The sequence below is a fragment of the Octopus sinensis genome, linkage group LG16 (genome assembly GCF_006345805.1).
Source record: "Octopus sinensis linkage group LG16, ASM634580v1, whole genome shotgun sequence".
NCBI lineage: Eukaryota > Metazoa > Mollusca > Cephalopoda > Octopoda > Octopodidae > Octopus > Octopus sinensis.
In genome coordinates, this window is record NC_043012.1 from 28264999 (window position 1) to 28285776 (window position 20778).

General features: G+C 40.5%; 1 protein-coding gene and 1 long non-coding RNA gene across 2 annotated transcripts in view; one reads left to right on the top strand and one right to left on the bottom strand.

The window, feature by feature from the left end:
• The window catches only part of LOC115220286 (protein Wnt-16-like), a 276791-nt gene that overhangs the window by 253237 nt on the left and 2776 nt on the right, over nt 1-20778 (top strand). The gene's annotated exons all lie outside the window — the stretch shown is intronic.
• Nucleotides 4033-20778, bottom strand: part of LOC118766541 — a 21544-nt gene continuing 4798 nt past the window's right edge. The window contains exons 2-3 of the long non-coding RNA XR_005002476.1: nt 4353-4360; nt 4033-4043 (exon numbers count right to left, since the gene is read on the bottom strand). This is a non-coding gene — a long non-coding RNA (uncharacterized LOC118766541). The remainder of the gene's footprint in view (nt 4044-4352; nt 4361-20778) is intronic.

The window sequence follows — 20778 nt, forward strand, 5'->3', positions numbered from 1 at the left end:
CTCACATATACACATTCACACAAATACCCAGATACACACACACACCACACACACACACACGCACACACAGATACATACACTTTTGCTATTTGTCTCTACCGTTTCACTTTCCTTCAATTGTGCAACCATTCTTCTCCCAAACAGTAACAATTAGTGCTTTTTCCAGTCGCTCCTTACTTTTTCTCTGCCTCTTTTCCCTTTAATTTATTATTTCCTTATTTTTTTCTCATTAGGTCTTTTCTGCTTTCCTGACTCACGCTTCGTAATTTTCTTCCTCCTTCTCTCTCTCTCTCCTCTCTCTCTCTCTCTCTCTCTCTCTCTCTCTCTCTCTCTCTCTCTCTCTCTCTCTCTCCTCTCTCTCTCTCTCTCTCTCTCTCTCTCTCTCTCTCTCTCTCTCTCTCTCCTCTCTCTCTCTCTCTGTATCAAACAGCTTTTGATCTTTTTTATTTTTACTTTTATTTCACTCTGTTACACATGTTTTACTCATTTTGAGTTTTACATTCGTACACATACACGCTTGCACACATAAATTTGCTTTATTCTGAAAAGGTTTTCACGTCTTCATTTGGTATTTTCCCTTCATAAATCGCACAATGACCACCACATAGGACCAGCGAGCTGAACGAATTACACCTACTTTACAGATAAATATTTTTTCTCAGCTAGACAATAATGACATTTTGTAGCTGAAGTCATATATCATTAATTTTCACTCCTCCTCCTCTCCCCCTCCTCTCCCCCTCCTCCCCACCCTCCTCTCTTCTCCTCCTCCCCATCTCCTCCCTCCTCCTCCCCATCTCCTCCTCCTCCCTCCTCCTCCTCCACTCATCCTCACACATCCTCACACATCCTCACACATCCCTCCTCCTCCCCCTCCCCTCCTCCTGCTCACACAAAATCCTCACACATCCTCCTCCTTTTCCCATCCTCCTCCTTCTTCCCATCCTCCTCCTTCTCCCATCCTCCTTCCTTCTCCCACTCCTCCCCTCCCCTCCCCCCCTCCCACATCTCCCTCCTCCCACATCTCCCTCCTCCTCCAACCTCTCCATCCTCCCTCCCCCCCCTCCCACCTCTCCATCCTCCTCCCTTCCTCCTCTTCCTCCTCCTCCCAACTCCTCCCACTCCTCCTCCTCTCTCCTCCCCCCCTCCTCCTCACACCACCTCACCACATCCCCTCCTCCCATTTCCCATCCTCCTCTCTCCCCTCCTCTCCCACCTCCCACCATCCCTCCTCCCACATCTCCCTCCTCCTCCCACCTCTCCATCCTCCCCTCCCCTCCCACCTCCCATCCTCCTCCCTCCTCTTCCCTCCTCCTCCCACATCCTCCCACATCCTCCTCCTCCTCCTCCCTCCTCCTCCTCACACATCCTCACACATCCTCCTCCTCCTTTTCCCATCCTCCTCCTTCTCCCCTCCTCCTCCCACCTCCCACATCCCCTCCTCCCACATCTCTCCCTCCTCTCCCTCCTCCTCCCACCTCCCATCCTCCCCCCCCTCCCCCCACCTCTCCCTCTCTTTCTCCCACCTCTCCCTCCTCCCACATCTCCCTCCCTCCCCTCCCCCTCTCCCCTCCCCTCCCCTCTTCTTCTTCTTCTTCTTCTTCTTCTTCTTTCTCTTCGAAAATTTTGATATCCCCCTGTGTAAATGATAATCGTGTATAAGCAAGAAAAAAAAACAATATAAAAACAAAAAAAAAACACTCTGGATTAACTTCCACTTTGGTTTCTTCATGTGATCACAAGCCATGCTTATACTTTTATGATTGATAATTCCCGTAAAGCCATGTTTGGTAAGTAAACCAAGCGGACACCAGTTATAGCATTTCTTTTTATGAAGTAGAGACGAAATAAGTGCGCCGACAGCTGGTATAGGAATTGTAAGAGAATCAGGTCTGTTCTGAGTAGGTTTTGTAACATCATTTAACACTTTGAAGACCTATGAACAAATTGCTGCCAAATAGCTCCTGATAACTATGTCAGTTTGTGATTACAGTCAGACTATACATACTCTTTCAGTTAAACTCTTTATTCATCAGTCAAATTGCCGAATATTAATTATTTCGTAGTGTCCTGTAACAAGAGATAGACCGTAATCCATATACACGTACATCATCATATAGAATTCATATGATCTACGTGGGTGATGTGATTCTTCTTGTACAACTTATTTTACACCACAAATTCAGATCTCCAGGTTAGCATCAGGATCCAAATTTCACTATGCCGTGTTTGTATACTATCGTGGAGTTTTAATTCTAAAATTATTTAAGAACAAAACTAAACGTATATGGTTTCATAGAATCAATTCATATTCCCTATAGTATGTTACGTAATCATTACTCAGTACGTATAACAAGACGTACAGAGGAAAGATTATGAACGATTTTGCAACTCGTAACTTCTATGGAAGTTATGCTACGTAAGCTACTGCACATACTTGATATAGTGAGCCTCCTTCCCAAATTGAATCAGCTAAAATTATTTTCTACTCTAGGCACATGGCCCGAAATTTTTAGGGGAGGGTCCAGTCGATTAGATCGACCCCAGTACGCAACTGGTACTTAATTTATTGACCCCGAAAGGATGAAAGGCAAAGTCGACCTCGGAATTTGAACTCAGAACGTAAACAGACAAAATACATCAATAATCAGCAAGATGTTCGAAACCATCCTTAAGAAAAGTATGATGCTCCACCTCCAAAACACAGCCTCTATCTCTGATTCCCAACACGGCTTCGTGCCGAAGAGATCATGCTTGACCAACTTACTGGTAATGGAAGAATTGGTGACGCGCATCCTCGATGATAGTGACGCTGTTGACATCGTTTTATTGAACTTTGCCAAAGCTTTTGACTCAGTAAACCACCGCCTATTACTTGTCAAACTTCAAGCATATAGTTTCCATCCGGATATTGTCCAAGTTAATGGCTCGTGGTCCGACGTCTCCAGTGCGAGCAGTGGCGTGCCTCAAGGTTCAGTGCTTGGGCCCTTATTGTTCTTAGTCTTCATAAATGACTTGCCCGACGACCTCTTCGGTTTCCTATTTGCCGACGATGTCAAACTGCTCGCTCCTCGCGGTGATATAGAGGATCTTCGTCGATGCCTCCACAAATTTGGAAGTGGTCTAACGAATGTGTTTGAACGTGTCAAAGGGCTGTCATCTGCCTGTTAGCTCTCCTCCTGCAACTCAACTTGATCTCGAGCCGGGTCGTCTGCTGCTGGAGAGGACCGATCAGGTAAAGGACCTGGGTATCTTGGTGGATTCTTCCTTTTCGCCTTCGGCCCAGTGCGTCCATGGTGCCAACAAAGCACGCGGAGTTCTGTTCTTGATTCGACGGTCATTCGGAATGCTCACAGCAGCCATATTCCTACCTCTCTATGTCACGCTGGTGAGACCCATATTGGAGTACGGGATTCAAGCCTCTTTTCCTTATCTCCTCAAAGACATACAGCATCTCGAAAGAGTCCAGAAGCTGGCTACCCGCATGGTTCTTGGTCTCAAGAATTTGTCTTATGAAGAAAGGCTGAAGACGCTCGACCTTTATTCTCTAGAAAAACAACGACCCCGTGGAGATCTCATTCTTGCTCACAACATCATAAGCGGAAAGTATAACCTCTCGAAAGAGCTGTTCTTCACTCCTGCTCCAGAGCGTCGGCTGCGGGATCATTCCGAAAAGCTCTACCTGCGACGATTTCATTTCAATCGAAGGAGAAGGGCTTTCTCCGTCCGGGTTGCGGATCCGTGGAATAAGCTGCCAGACGAGATGGTGAAGATGCCGACGACCGCTCGGTTCAAAGTCTCCCTTGACCTCAAGTGGCCTGAACTCTTTACATGAACACCACCCTGTACATAACTCCATGTCCCCCTACATGGCCTTGCTCTTTGATTTTTGAGCCAAAAAGTTAACGCCCGGAGTGCTAACGATTCTGCACCCACAATAAAAAGAAAAGCCCTCTTTTACTCTTTTACTTGTTTCAGTCATTTGGCTGCAGCCATGCTGGAGCACCGCCTTTAGTCGAGCAAATCGACCACCAGGACTTATTCTTTGTAAGCGTAGTTCTTATTCTATCGGTCTCTTATGCCGAACCGCTAGGTTACGGCGACGTAAACACACCACCATCGGTTGTCAAGCGATGTTAGGGGGGGGGGACAAATACAGACACACAAACATATACACATACACTTATATACATATATACGACGGGCTTCTTACAGTTTCCGTCTATCAAATACCCTCACAAGGCTTTGGTCGGCCCGAGGCTATAGTAGAAGACACTTGCCCAAGGTAGCACGCAGTGGGACTGAACCCGGAACCATGTGGTTGTGAAGCAAGCTACTTACCACACAGCCACTCCTGCACCTATTAGAGTTAATCATAATTCTAAAGCAAGGGGGACAACTCTAAACTTTAAATTGAATGGTGGTATACAGTGGATGTAAGTTTGAACTTTGGTAAGTACGATGACAATTTTGGAGATGTTTGAGTCATAGATTACTTCCTCAGTGGAGTATAGACTTAATCCTACTTAACCTGATACTATATACGATGAGTTTGAATCGATCCAAATTTCTTAAATTAGTGTGCTTTAAATACTTGGGTCTATTGTTGCTCTTGCTATTACAGCTGTAGTTAATTCTGCTTCCATTTCGGCTACCTCTTCTACAATTTTTACGATTCCTTTTTTTAAAAATATTTTTTAGCTGAAGTTATGGTTTATATTGTTGCTTCTGCAGTTCCATTATTGCTGGTACAATTGTAAATGTTCTTTTCATGTTGAAAATATGTCAGTATACTTAGATTTTATTGCTGTCATTATTTTTACGGATGCATTAGCGTGTGATATATAAATAGGCACACACAAACACACATGGACACACACATATACATATATGTATGTATGTATGTATGTATGTATGTATGCATATGAATATATATATATATATATATATATATATATATATATATATATATATATATATACATATATATGTATATATATATATGCTTATATATGGGTTATATATGCATCAATATACATTTATATATGCATATATATATATACATATATATATATATATATATATATATACATACATATATATATGTAAATATATATATATATATATATATATATATATATATATATATATATATATATATATATATATATATATATATATAGTTATATATATATATATATAAAGTGTAAGAGACAGAGAGAGTGTGTGTGTCTGTGTGAGTGTATATGTGTGTGTCTGTGTTTGTATGTCTGTTTGCGAGTGTGTGTGTATGTTGGTTATTATATAGTAATGTGCCTGTGACTGCGTGGTGAGCATGTGTGCGAATCAACTTCAGGGAATATACTGAACCTGGATTGGTTTATGCATCATGTGTTGACGAATTTGAGTGGAAGAATCAAAAGGAGAAGAATAAGGGGGGGGGGGTGAGTGGGTTGCAGTGGGAAGTGGGGAAGCCGTGTGAAAAACAAGAGGAAAGCAAAAGAGAAGGAAAAAGAACAACAACAATTAAAAGAAGAGAGAGAGAGAAAGAGAGAGAAGAATGACATATAAATAAAAACAACAACAAAGCGAGGAAGGACAAAAAGTTTAGTTTTCAGTCATTAGACTGTACCAGCAGCTGTTATGGTCATTGGCAGTGAACAGCAGTATATATATATATATATATATATAATATATATATATGTGTGTGTGTGTGTGTGTGTGTGTGTGTGGTGTGTGTGTGTATATATGTGTGTGTGTGTGTGAGAGAGAGAAAGAGAGAGAGTGAGTGAGTTCGTGTATATATATATATATATATATATATATGTATACATGTATATATACATTCATCCACATATACTCACATACACACTGAACCACATTATGTATGTGTGTTTAGGTTTGGAAGTTGTGAAACAGAAAAGCGTGGGAAGGCATAACATGTAACTTGAAAATTAGAACATTATTCAAGAAATGCCAAACAGCTGGGGGTGAGTTTGGATTAAAAGATATTGGAGTATATGAGATTTGCAAGAAAAGATGAACTCGAGTTCGGGTTCGAATTTAATGCAACATTTCAATTTAGCCTACACCGAATTCCTTATGGTGCTTCTTAACTAATTTGGTTCTAATTACTAATTTAGTTTTAAGTTAACCTGAGGGTATATTTTTAAAAGTGTTTGATAAGCATAAGTTTCAAAGATTTCTTGTTTGGATGCATTATGGGTTAGATGTGAGTAATAATATTTTATAATTAATAGTAATGAGTTAGATAATTAATGTTAGGATTGAATTAAAATAGGTTAAAATGTCAAGTTTACTTTTACTTCTAAATACGCACTGGTATGCCGAATTATGCACATTTGTAATTACACAGTCCATATAATACACCTGTAAAAGTGACATCGAATTCGAGGCACGAATCCAATCACAACTTCTAATCATGCATCGTTTGTTTATAAAATGAATTCAACTATGGACTAATAATTACACCACTGACATTTCCAAAATCACTCATAACTGAAAGCTGAACGCATATTTTGAAATGATTTTTGCTCTTGTGTTTTGTTGGTGACAGATTTATATGTATTTAAAAATTTAAATACAATATAAAAAAATCTAATGGAATTAACAATACAAAGACAATACAAATGAAGCGATGATCAGGCCACGCTCCGACCCCACAATCCCCGATCTACCGCTGGTACCTTTTTCTTCCTTTTTTTCCCCGTCTGTTCAAACGGTTCCTTGCACGCACAACACTCGTGCAACATGCTTCCATCTCTTTTGGAACGTACACTCTTCTCCAGCCACAGCTTCCTTTTAAAATGAAAAGAAAAAAAAATGATCGTAAATTGTGGCCATAGATAAAGTTGCCTGACTTAATTCCTTTTATCTTAGTCTTCCATACTGCCTCTTTTGCTATTGCTACAACCGTGAGAAAACAATTCTTACCTTCGTTCGTTAAAACTCCCGGTGGGTCAATTTTTATAATTGACTCAGTCGACAGCTGTACTCTTCCTTCGCCGGACAACAGGTGTTCAGCATAAGCCCACATTTCAGTTTTCTCCGTACACTAAACAATAGCGTGAGGGACGGTTTCCCACACACACCTTGGACAGGTCGGCGACTGACGCTTACCGTGTCTTGCGAGCTTATCCCAAACGGACAAGATACCTCTGCCGCATTGCCAGGTTAAGGAGTTTTGGAAGTTGTCCAACGTTCTCAACCCGAATGTACGGTGAAACAGGCTGTCCAGTTGAATAAATCCGAGACCTAGAGTCGCCCCCAAGCCATCGTCGCATTCAGACTCTACCAACCTACTATATAAAATCCATGTGGACCCCCACCGCTGGCGTTGCCCGAGCGCCTGAATAGCAGGAGGGCCTTACGGCACTCTTTACGCCACTCACTCGACCTCGGTCTACGAGAACCCCAGGCTTCCTGTCCGTAAAAAGTTTTGAACTCGGGGAACATTTGTCTGGCCAGCGGAGACCACACCCGTTCACTATCCAGGAGAATCCAAAGGTGCCTCGACCTCAACGCATGTCTGCGAATCGTTAAACAAGGCATCCCTAAACCTCCCTTTAAAAGCTTTCGTCAGCAGACAGAGCGTTTCACAATTGGCGACCTGCCCTTCTACATAAAGCGAAAGAGCTGTCTCTCCAACCTGATCAACCACGAATCCGGACAGGGTACGACGGTCACGCGGTAGGTAATGACCGATGCAATAAACACATTGGCCACCTCCGCCCTCCCCTTCAGGGATAGCCACCGCCAAGACCAGGTCTTGACTACTGCAGCCACCCTGCTCAATATCTCCGTCAAGTTCTTCTCTATCTGGAGGTCTGGTCCAAACCAAACTCCCAGCAACTTAACCAGTCCCTCCGTCCAGCGCCCAACAACGCTTTCCGAAGGCATCGACTTGCCAATCCAGGTTAATCTTTGCTCCTGCCACCTCCTCGTAAGCCACAATAGTCTTACCCACTTCACGTTGGCGTGCTACTGAGGTTACGCTGATAGTGATATCATCCGCGTAAGCCGTAACAAACTCCTCTAGACCTGGTTCTCTCGGGATGCCACTCAACCTTCACAGAAGGGACTCGAGAGCCATCACATACAAAAGTGGTGAGAGCGGACATCCTTGACGAACCGAGCGTTTGATGCAGAACGGCTTCGAAAGGAAACCGTTCACCCGAACTATCGAGTCAATGTTGTGTTACAAAGCGATAAACCACCTGAGGAAGCCAAGGCCCAGGTCTAACCGCGCTATCACAGTCGCCAGGTATCGATGGTCAACCCTATCAAAAGCTTTAGACTGGTCTAAATGTACCAATGCTCCACCTTTGCCAGATTTATTACCAACCCTCTCTATGGTATAGCGAATAAGATGGAGGATATCCTGAATGGTTCTGCCTGGGATGGCACATGTTTGTGCCTCCCCGACAATACCATTCGCGACGCGCCAACCTTTTTGTTAAGACCTTGGACAAAATCTTCACTTCTGCGTTTAACAGAGTGATGGGCCTGAAATTCTCTATAACGTCCCCCTTGTCCGGGTCCTTTCTGACCAACGTCACTACTCCCCGGCGCACAGATCTGAGGATAAACCAATTCTGTTGCCAGTTCGCATACACGTCAGCCAGTAGTTGCCCGAACAAGTCTGACATACATTTATACATCTCGTACGGAAGACCATCAAATCCCGGCGACTTACCCGCTTTACAGTCTTCCTATTGGTGTTCGTAACTCTTGGTAATGTTGGAAACTTGCTTTCCGATAAATCAGAAACGTTGACAAAAATTAAGCTTTCTATTTTCTTTGCTTCTCTTTGAGTTGATGATTTGTCCCCCGACGAAGAACACGAACTTTTCGGAATCTTGCCGACAATTAATGTTTTCCCCCACAGGGGAAAACCGCAGATAGCTTTCGAAAGAAAACTATACTACAATTTTTTCAACAATAAGTCCAACAATAGGCACAACAAGAGATATAACAATTAACAGAAACTTACGAACACACTCCAACAATAAATTTTCAGTAACAGTCAGACGAAATACCTATTTCTTTATTACCCACAAGGGGCTAAGCACAGAGGGGACAAACGAGGACAGACAAACGGATTAAGTCGATTACATCGACACCAGTGCGTAACTGGTACTTATTTAATCGACCCCGAAAGGATGAAAGGCAAAGTCGACCTCGGCGGAATTTGAACTCAGAACGTAACGGCAGACGAAATACCGCTAAGCATTTCGCCCGGCGTGCTAACGATTCTGCCAGCTCACCGCCCTACCAGATTTACATATATTAATTAATATGAGAGCTATGTAGGACTCATAAGTGACAAGGCAAAAAGAGAACGAAAAAGAAAGCAATTTCATCACACTTTTAAGACGCTCTAACAACTCTCTGCCAATCTCTCACGCTAATGATAATAATAATTCCTTCTAATTTTGGTACAAAGCCTGCAATTTTAGAAAGACAGGTTAGTCGTTTGCATTGACACCAGTACGTAACTGGTACGTTATTTTATCGACCGCGAAAGGATGAAGGTGAAGTTGAGTTCGGTGGTAATTCAACTCAGAAAGTAAAGAGCTGGAAGACATGCCATTATGCATTTTGTCCGACGTGCCAACTATTCTGCCAGAATAACATTTTCTATGTTGGCCACAATAGCCAACACAATACAAAGACAAAAGACAGTGAGAATTTACATAGACACGTGCAAACAATAACATTAATTAATAACAAGAGTTAATTAACAAAAGAATTAAAACAAGTGTTCCCAATAGGGAGAAATGTCACCTTGGATCAACCAAGGAACCCTACAGAACTCGAGTCACCTGCTGACCAAGAGTATTATGGCACGTGACTCTCTCTTCGTACTTTTCAGCCTACAGGTATATGCTTCAAGTAGGTTCATATGCTCGGACCATTCTCGCTACATTCACCCACCATTTTACAAGTTTATTGCGGTGGAACAGCACCTCCTTCTCCATTCTCACTTTCCTTTCCAAGTGAAACTTGAAAAAGGAGAGTCTCTGTTTCCTGTCGTTTCAGCCGCAACTACCATCAACATCTTCCGCCACACCCACCGAAGGGATGAAATGTGCCTGCATTTCCATGTCAAAGGAAGGCATTGGGAAAATCTTCACAATGGATTCAGTTGATAACTGGATCCTTCCTACATGTAATAGCATATATTCAATATCAATCCTCACGTCAGCAATGCTCGAGCATTATATGCGCGCGCTTTTTCTTCAGAATGCTATGGCAGGAGTTCTTAATGGTGGTTTAATCAACTGATCGAAAGTAGTGAGCACCTGATGGCACTCTACGAGCCAAGCATCCTGCTTCGCTCTCCGCTTGATCCCGGAGTTGTACCTCTGTCAAAGAAACGAATTGTGGAAAAGCGTGTCTAGCAAACGGCGATTACTCTTACTCACCAACAAAGAAAGGATGGAGGTGTCGCAGCCTCAGCGCGCATCTGTGCTTCATTAGTTACTGGATACTCACTCCTCCGCACAGTGGAAGTTGACGACAAATCAACCGTCTGACCAGTGGAACACTTCCCTTCAACAGAAAGCGGAAATGCAAGTATTCCCACGGAGCGTGGTAAGGCACGATGGTTAAGCGTTAATAGATCACAGAAGCGATGTAGACATTACTCACCTCTACTCGACCATTCCCCACCACTGCTCATCCGTCCAGCACCCCATGACGCAATTCGGTGGATTGGACCAGCCCCTCTATGTGCTCAGTTACATGTCCAGTGACTTGCCCTGGTTAATTTTACTCCTGTAACTGCCTTTTATTCCCTTTGTGTAGTGTCTAAGTTGGGGTTGGACGTGTATTTTCGTGTGTTCCTATGTATGTGTTTGTGTTTGAAAGAAGAACAGAGAGATTTTACCAGTTGGTGAATTTCGATTGTTGTGGGTGTCGTTGCGGGGAGCTAAAAGATTTTTGGATATAAGTCTGAAATTTAAGCTGTATGTCTTGAAGGTTTCTTAGTGTGTATTGGCTTGGAACGTCTGGTCCATGGACAACGGGTCGCCATGCAGATAGATTTATAAAAACAACGTTTTTCCTACTTTTCGAATTGCCTCTCTGCACCTTATATAAGCAAAAGTAGCAGTCATCTCTGTGATTTTTTAGGCTGTCTCACCACATCTTCAAAAGAATTGAGCAGGCCTTATGAGAATCCTACTTCTTATCTTGGTCTCCTAATTTTTTCCGCAAAGAAGGCATAAGATTTTTTGACAAATTTCGTTATGTTTCTCTGACACTTCTTAGTCATAAACTCACCACAAATATAACAAAAGGTATTCAGGCTTGCTTCACATCTAGAAGCCATCTGACCACATTGTTCGGGTAAGTGTCTTCTACTGTAGCCTCGGGCCGACCAAGGCCTTGAGAGTGGAATTGGTAGACGGAGGAAGTCCGTCATATATACATGAATAGACATATACTTTATTCTTTTATTCCTTCACTGGTCTCAGTAATTTGACTGCAGTCATACTAGAGCACCGCTTTTAGTCAGACAAATCGGATCCAAGACTTATTCTTTGTAAGCTTAGCACTTATTCTATCGTACTCTTTTTGCTGAACCGCTAAGTTACGGGGACGTAAAAACACCAACATCGGTTGTCAAGTGATGGTGGGGGACAACCACACATACACACACACACAGATACACGACGGGTTTCTTCCGTATACCAAATCCACTCATAAGGCTTTGGTCGGCCCGAGGCTATAGTAGAAGACACATGCCCAAGGTGCTACGCAGTGAGACTGAACCCGGAACCATGTGGTTGTGAAGCAAGCTTCTTACCACACAGCCACACCAGCGCCTATATATATATGTGTGTGTGTTTATCTCCCTACCACCACTTGACAATCACTACTGGTATGTTTGCACCCCCATAACTTAGCAGTTTGGCAAAAGAAACCGATAGAATAAGTACCACGCCTTAAGAAAAAATTAAGTGCTGTAGTCGCTTCAGTCTCTTCAAGGTGGTGCTCCATCATGACTGCAGTCCAATGACTAAAACAAGTAAAAGATAAAAGATAAACGATATTAATGAAGCATTGAAATGTAACTGATGATACATTAAAACAATGTATATAGCACACACACACACACACATATATATATAATATATATATATATATATATATATATATATATATATATATATATTATATATATATATATATATATATATATATATATATATATACATATACATATATTTTGAAAAAAAGGCGTGGGGAAATAAATGAAATAAAAAACAGAAACGTTTTAACGAAACATGACCTCGTAAAGCACGTTTTTCTCTCCTCTGCTTGCGGGTGACTGATACTACAGTAATGCAGGCACCTATGGAGCTGAAACTGTCTAAATGTTGCCAGATGCTTATTTTTCAAAGCAATACCTAATAGCTGTACGGTATTAGTCTATTTAATTATGGCAATTAACAGTAATAATAAAAGACAATGGTCAAATTCAGGCATAATAGTAAAATGCAATGATCGGTTTTGAGAAAGAAGCTATGATATGATAATTTCTATGTAATTTTTGAAATCAGTAGGTAAAGATCGAGTCACAGTCCTGTATTATTGTTGGGGCTTTGCGGACTATATCAAAAGATATAAGGAGGAATATAACGAAAATGGGAAGTGGGTGTCCGGTAGAGTTGTTACAAAAAGTTTGCCTCTTTGGTACGACCAGAATCATCAGGAAAGTACAAGATAGTCGAAGAGAATAAATAGCATAGTACTGTAGGCTGCAGATAGCGAGTCCTCAACACATGCAAGATTCTAGGGCTTTCAATAAAACCTCAGTTAAAAGAAGAACACTACTACTACTACTACTACTACTACTACTACTACTACTACTACTACTACTACTAATAATAATAATAATAATAATAATGATTGATTGATTGATTGATTCTAGTTTCAGCTTATGAGCTGTGGCCATGCTGGGGCACCGCCATTATTATAATAATAATAAGTCTTTCTGCTATAGGCACAAGGTTTGAAATTGTTGGGGAGGGGACTAGTCGATTACCCCGAAAAGGTGAAAGGCAAAATCGACCTCGGCGAAATTTGAACTAAGGATGTGAAGACGGGTGAAATACCTATTTCTTTACTACCCACAAGGGGCTAAACACAGAGGGGACATACAAGGACAGACAAAATTGGATTAAGTCGATTATATCGACCCCAGTGCGTAACTGGTACTTATTTAATCGACCCCGACAGGATGAATGGCAAAGTCGACCTCGGCGGAATTTGAACTCAGAACGTAGCGACAGACGAAATACTGCTAAGCATTTCGCCCGGCGTGCTAACGTTTCTGCCAGCTCGCCGCCTTAATAATAATAATAATAATAATAATAATAATAATAATAATAATAATAATGATGATGATGATGATGATGATGATGATGATGATTATGATGATGGTGATGAAGATGATGATGACGATTTCTTTTATTGGCCCCAAGAGCCCAAAACATGCACGACAATATCGAAGGATGACTTACAGCACACAAAAAAGCACCACAAAACAAAAATTACAAATGCATGTAGGGTTAACATCAATCAAGGGGAGATACAACCACATTAAAGGATATAACAGGGGATATATAATTGAGAGGAGAGAAATAAAGAAATATAGATAAATAGAATTTCTAATACCGGGGCGGTCCACTTAGGGTAATCTGCGGTGTACCTCATAGTAATAATACGGAAAAGAAGTTAGAAAATAATAGACCGGACATAACAGTTATACATAAGGAAAAGCGAAGTTGCTTAGTAATCGACCCATCATGCCTGTTTCATTCCAGGATCATAAAGAAAGAAGTCGAAAAACGTAAAAAAACCCCCAAAAAATACAATCTCATAAAATTTGAAACAAGAAGAATTTGGCTTATGAAATCTGTAAAGGTTGTGCCTAAAATAAGCGGTGTGTTGGGAACAGTAAGCCCACACTAAGACAAATAGCTGCAGGATATTGGAATAAAATGCCCCGTAGAGTTCCTATAGAAAGTTTGTCTCTTAGGTACTGCAACGGTTACCATTGGGGTTCTAAGCACTTGAAAGACAACTGAAAACTTGTGGATACTTACGGTTACCCACTACCCATATTAATCCTATCAGGAATAAGCCCGAACCTGAGTCAAACCAAAATAATAATAATAACCCTTTCCACTATAGGCACAAAGGCCTGAAATTTAGGGGGAGGGGTTAAGTCGATTTCATCGACCCCAGTGCTCAACTGGCACTTAATTTATCGACCCCGAAAGGATGAAAGGCAAAGTCGACCTCGGCAGAACTTGAACTCAGAGCATAAAGACAGACGAAATGTCGCTAAGCATTTTGCCTGGAGTGCCATTCTGTCAGCTCGCTGCCTATAGTATTATTATTATTATTGAGTGAGAGAGCAGTGCATGCCATCAAAGTGACACTGGGGTAAAATATACGAAGCCCAGTATACCCATCATGACTACCTGTCTGATAAGGGTATACCAGGCACATGCATCACAACCATATGTGCGCGACATGGTGATCTCATATCAAGATAAACAGCACATGACCTTGCAGGTGGGGCCCAGTTAGAATTTTCTTCTGGTCGAGTAGCCCATCCCGCTCAAAAGGTCCCTGAATAAGGGTTGTTTAAGAATGTTGAATGAAACACCAATGTTTCCAGAGGTGAATTATTCAAACCCCAAAGAATCCCTCTCAACACATGGCTATGATGCTCCCCCACTACTTCTGCTCGTGATCAGAGATGCACATATCATCAGCCACTAAGGGACATGGTCAACTGGTTAAGGTCAAACAACTGACAAGCAAATCTGTGGTATTGAGCAGAATATTTGCTGTAGCCCATCTTTTACACCAAGACAAAACAATGTACATGATAACACTTCCAATCAGTTAAGATCAGAAGCCATGAGAGCCATTGCCTGGTACTGCTAGTATTATAATAATAATAATAATAATAATAATAATAATAATAATAATAATAATAATAATAACAACAACAATAACAACGCCCTGATGCTGTACCAGGCAGTGGCTCTCATGGCTTCTGATCTTAACTGACTGGAAGTATTATCATGTACATTGTTTTGTCTTGGTATAAAAGATGGGCTTCAGCAAATATTCTGCTCAATATCACACATTTGCCTCTCAGTTGTTTGACCATAACCAGTTGAGCATGTCCCTAAGTGGCTGACGATATGTGCATCTCTGATCACAAGCAGAAGTAGTGGGGGAGCATCATAGCCATGTGTTGAGAGGGATTCTTTGGGGTTTGAATAATTCACCTCTGGAAACATGGGTGTTTCGTTCAACATCCTTAAACAACCCTTATTCAGGGTTGATCCTCTTACATTTTTCTTTCTATGGTGGGTGCGGTGGTGAACTTGGAGGGCTCGAGTTGGAGCAGTTCCTGTTCAAGTGACTATCTATCTATTGTATTCAGAGAAGTGTTTGTACCAGTGGATGACTTTGCGACCCCAGGTTGGCTCTTTCCAGGGGACACGCTTCCAGGTTAACCGTAGGACAAGCGATTTGGTATACTGTTGTAGTTTTCCTCTTTGTTTCGTAAGACATATTTGTGCTGCATTAAAATTATTAGTATTGACTATGTGTGCCAGATGTAAAGTTGTTGTCTCTGCCACTGTTGTCAACTCTGCCATTAATACCGTTACAGTTACCTTAACCTTGCCATTAAAGCATTGTTCATCGTCAGTTACCACCAATAGTGCCTTGATCTGCACAATTATTATTATTATTATTATTATTATTATTATTATTATTATTATTATTATTATTATTATTATTATTATCATCATTATTAAGGAGGTGAGCTGGCAGAATCGTTAGCGCGGTGGGTAAAATGCTTAACGGTATTTCGCCCGTCGCTACATTCTGAGTTCAAATTCCGCCGAGGTCGACTTTACCTTTCATCTTTTCGGTATCGATAAAATAAGTACCAGTTGAACACTGGGGTCGATGTAAGCGACTCTCCCTCCCCCAAAATGGCTGTTCTTGTTTCCAAATTTGAAACCATTCTTCTTCTTCTTCTTCTTCTTCTTCTTCTTCTTCTTCTTCTTCTTCTTCTTCTTCTTCTTCTTCTTCTTCTTCTTCTTCTTCTCTTCTTCTTCTTCTTCTTCTTCTTCTTCTTCTTCTTCTTCTACTTCTTCTTCTCATTATTAAGGCGGTGAGCTGGCAGAAACGTTAGCATGCCGGGCGAAATGCGTAGCCGTATTTCGTCTGCCGTTACGTTCTGAGTTCAAATTTCGCCGAGGTCGACTTTGCCTTTCATCCTTTCGAGGTCGATAAATTAAGTACCAGTTACGCACTGTGGTCTCGACTTAATCCGTTTGTCTGTCCTTGTCTTTGTACTCTGAGTTCAAATTCCGCCGAGGTCGACTTTGCCTTTCATTCTTTCGGGGTCGATAAATTAAGTACCAGTTGAAAACTTGGGTCGATGTAATCGACTCATCCCCTCCCTCAAAACTGCTGCCCTTGTGGAAAATTTTGAAACCATTATTATTATTATTATTATTATTATTAGCTTTTTCTCTTTCCTTCAACTTTGTTTCCATTTCTTACCGAGTATCTTTCCGACATCTACTGCGAAAAAAAACCTCACTGTATTTATTGATAGGTCAGTAAAATAGAGCCACCAGATTGTTCATTTACAAATTCATATAAAATTATGTAGAAAAAAAGTTATTTATATAGAAGTTAACCGTTCTCACAGCGAAAATGCTCTACTCAATACCTGTAACGTACCACTTAAACAATATTTCACTTCTTACCGCGATGGTACGTCAGAGATATTTTCATAATTTTTATTTTTTATCATTACTAGTGCTCCTACAATAACTGGTATTGTAATCGCCTTGAGATGCCACAGTTTTTCAATTTCAATGAGCAAATCTTTATAATTTCTGAGCTTGTGAAATTCTTTTGCTGAAATATTATGATCACAAAGGATACTTGTGTCAATCAAGAAACAGATTTTACTATTTTTGTCCTTCACAATATCCGGTTTATTAGCTTTGATGGCTGATCTGTATGTACTGGAAAGTTCCAAAGTATCGTTACCCGGTTTCCCTCAGTTACAGTCTTGGTGCGATGCTTTTACTACTTGTCGACAGTTGTGATTTTATAATTCGGACAGCGTTGATATTGGCCAATGCACCCATGCCTTGATTTATACTCTTCTGGTGCCAAAACTTTACATCTGGAGATTAAGTAGTCTACTGTTTCAATCTCCTCATTGCAGAATCGATATTTTATTCTACTTCATTTTTCATCACACTGGTTTGGTAGTTCCGGATCAATAAGATTTAATCTTGAGCAGCAAAGATGAAGCCTTTGCCCTCTACCTTTAGCCCTGAGTTTCGTAGCCACTTATGAGTGGCCGGTCAATATCAACTTGTTTGCTACGGGCCACATATTTGCCACGCGGAAGTTTCTGCTCTCACCTACCGGCCAATTGACTATGTACTTTTATCTTTGTCATTAATTTTGATTTTTTTTTTGCTACCACAGTTGCCACATTTCCCTCAGGCTGTTCAACCTGAATACCATTAATGAAATCAATTGCACATTTTTTGCTCTCCTTTAAGATAGAATGAAGCTTCTTACACTTCTCTGATTTGCAATGAGTTTTAGCATACAGTCATCAGTTGTTTTAAGATATTTGGCCAATCCAATTGTGGTGGTTTTGTAAGAAGTTAAAACTGGATCAAGCATCGACCATCTTGGGCTCTGTAAAGGTAGAGACAATCCACATCTGCCTTTGGGTGGTGCATCAGTAGCTTACGAATTTTCTATCAATTTTCCTTATTATACATATTTTTCAGTTCAACACATTGAAGCTATAAGTAACAATTGAAACTGCTAAGGCATTTATGGCTAACATCTTGTTATAGATATTTAATTCAGATTTCAGAACAGCTCGTTCTCTCCTATTAAGTGTCTGTCTGATCTTTTTTTTTTCATTCCTACATGCTTCGTTCATTCCTAGATATTTATAGGTTTGTTCCTGTTCAAGTTCTTTTATAACTGTGTCAATAGCTAACACGGCTGGATTTGAGATTATCAATTTCCTTTTCTGGCCTTGGCACACTTATCGAGACCAGACTCCATCCCTGTTTTGCTTGTAAAAATTGTTTCTTTTCTTAGACCTTCGTATTCTTCGAGCTTTTGCTTGAAACTCTATGTACAGTGTCCGAACACTGCCTGACTTGTGAAGTTATGTCAAACACCTGTCATCTATAAGACAGATCCAGTTATCGGATTACTTCAAAGTGAAGATCGCCCCGTCGTCTTCCTTTGGTGGACGTGACTGAGAAGGCTTGAAGGCAAGCATTTTCCTCTTCGGCCAAGGCCTCATCAACTTTTTCAGATTATACTTGGAAAAAAGAGTGAACTTAGAGAGGGAGGTGCTGTCTCCCGGTAAGTTTGTTGAAAGGTGGATGAATATAGCGAGGATGGCTCGAGTAAGTGGACCTACTTTAAGCATGTGCCTGTAGACTGAAATTTACTGAGAGGAGCACTTACCATGGTGCACCTGGTGAGTTGTCTTTTTGGGTGGGAAATTTCGTGTGAGTTGTGTGAATGGTATGATGAGTTTCAGTGTCAGGCAGTGATTGACTAGTATAAGTGACGTGCAGTTTGTGTTGAATTAATGAGCTGCAACAATACACACTATGAGCTGCTAATGTTAAATAATGCAAGAGTACATGTATTATTTTATTAGATGTCATTCGTATAGATTCGTATGTGTTGTATGAATGGTTTTATTTTCTTAAGTCCTTATTGTTGTATAAGGATGTACAATAAGCAGAGAGTGTATTGCTTCAGTTTTGTTAGTCAATTGAATGTAACTTGGCGTAAGATGTGGTACATATCTAATGACGCCAGGGAGAGGAATACCTGTGTAGGTATGGTGTGTATATTTCTATTTATATTTTTTTATGAAACCTAATGCGCCTATTATATTTGCTTTCATGATTCACCCATTGTACTTCCATTTGAAGCTACTTGTATTTTTACATTTTTTACCTTCTTTTTTGGCAATGTTTGGGTGAGAAGGTTCGAGATGTAAAACAATGTACAGGTATTTTGTTCTTTGCCTGAACTCTTTAGTTAGTTTGAAGAGGCATGTATCATGTCCTTTTGACCATGTAACGTGTTTGCTATATGCTTATACATGTCCACTTTCATTTTGAAGTTTTGGCACATTGACCAGATGCCATATCTACAAACTCTATAAGCTTGCGAATATATCCGGATTTGGCAAGGATTTAGAACTCGGACTTTATGTTCTAAATTGTCTCTTTGTCAGCACTTAATGTTAGCATTTCTTTCACTTTGTTATTTCTGTTGTTGTTTGTCACAAAGCATTGGTCTTGTGTAACTAGATTCAGATCTGTTGCTCTTATTTTTGAGACCTTTTTGGCTTTTGTTCTAGTATATATCCTCTCTTTCGATTTTCAAGAGACCTTGGCCATAGAAAGTCACATGTAAATTTGATTGAAGAGGGTAAAAGAATTTAAGGTTAATGCGAATATGAATTATTCTTTTGTTCTGTTATTCTTTTACTTGTTTTAGCCATTTGACTGTGGCCATGCTGGAGCACAGCTTTTTTTGTCGAAGAAATCGACTCCTGGATTTATTCTTTGTAAGCTTGATACTTACTCTATCGAACACTTCTGCGGAACTGATAAGTTACGGGGATGTAAACACACCAACATCGGTTGTCAAGCGATGGAGACGGGAACTAACAGACACAAACACACACATATAAATAAATACATATACACATATATACATATATATAATAGGTTTCTTTCAGTTCCCATCAACCAAATCCACCCAAAAGGCTTTGGTCTGCTCGAAGCTATAGAAGGAGACACTTGCCCAAGGTGCCACACAGCGGGACCGAACCCGGAACCATCTGGCTGGGAAGCAAGCTTCTTTCCATACAGCCACTCCTGCATCTGCAAAACAAACAATTTATTTACTGCAGTACATGTGTACAATACAATGAGAACTATATCGGCCAAACAAGAACAAAATTAAGGAACCGAGTCAGACTACATAAACAACAAATTAAGAATCCACCCTTAAGTAATTTCCATATAGAGAATATAGGAATATTTATGCGCATAGGAAATTTAAAGTATTCCTTTTTCAAAATGAAAGAAGAGTATTGTTAATTACAGAAGATAAAAAAGGAATGTGTTATAAAGATTTTCAATGTGGTGACTGTCGTCACTGTACATTAATACTACTATACAGATAACTTTATACCATGTGTGTTTGAAAAGCTGGAGATAGCAAAAGTCCATTCATAAAAATCTTCTTCTGTCAGGTCTGATTTAGCGACTATTTTTAAGGATTACTTTTAATTAATAATTTTTAATTTACAAAATTTTTTTCAAATTTTGTGAATATATCAAGAAAATTTCCTTCATTTCTTTACACTCACACACTTTCTCTCTCTCTTTCTCTCTCTCTCTCTCTCTCTCTCACACATAGACACACACACACATGTATGTGTGTATATGTGCATGCGTGTGCGTACGTGCGCGCGAATGTATGTCTTTATTCTGTCTGTGATTATTTAAATTCTTCCTCTGAGGAAGGAGCTGGTTTCTGACAAAGATAAAAAGTTCTATCGTTGAAATGTAAATAACGAAAGCAATGTCACATTTTAAACATGAGAAAAGTTTTGCA